Source organism: Otolemur garnettii, unplaced genomic scaffold, assembly GCF_000181295.1.
Source record: "Otolemur garnettii isolate 467f Iridium unplaced genomic scaffold, OtoGar3 scaffold00043, whole genome shotgun sequence".
In the NCBI taxonomy this organism is placed as follows: Eukaryota; Metazoa; Chordata; class Mammalia; order Primates; family Galagidae; genus Otolemur; species Otolemur garnettii.
Genome location: NW_003852438.1, coordinates 4,148,527 through 4,148,857, shown reverse-complemented (window position 1 = coordinate 4,148,857; position 331 = coordinate 4,148,527).

The following is a 331-nucleotide window of genomic DNA, read 5'->3' as shown; positions in this document are numbered from 1 at the left end:
GAAGGAATTATACCCATACAAATGTGAGTAATCAAATATTTTAAACGCTATTTTTAAAAGCTGATATAAACTAAAATTGGCAAACACGAGAAAGAATCAGTTGTGGAAGAATTATAGTCCCTGAAATAATTTTTTAACACCCCAAGTGACTATAGAGTCTAAATTAGATGCAAAGAATGGATTAGTGGATTTGAAAACAGTGCTGAGAAACCTCCCAAAACACAGCGTACAAAGACAAAGATGATGATTTTTTTAAGGACGGTTACAAGACGTGAAGGATGGATCAAGGAAGGAACTCCAGTGGGGGCCTTACAGACTAGCAGAGATACAA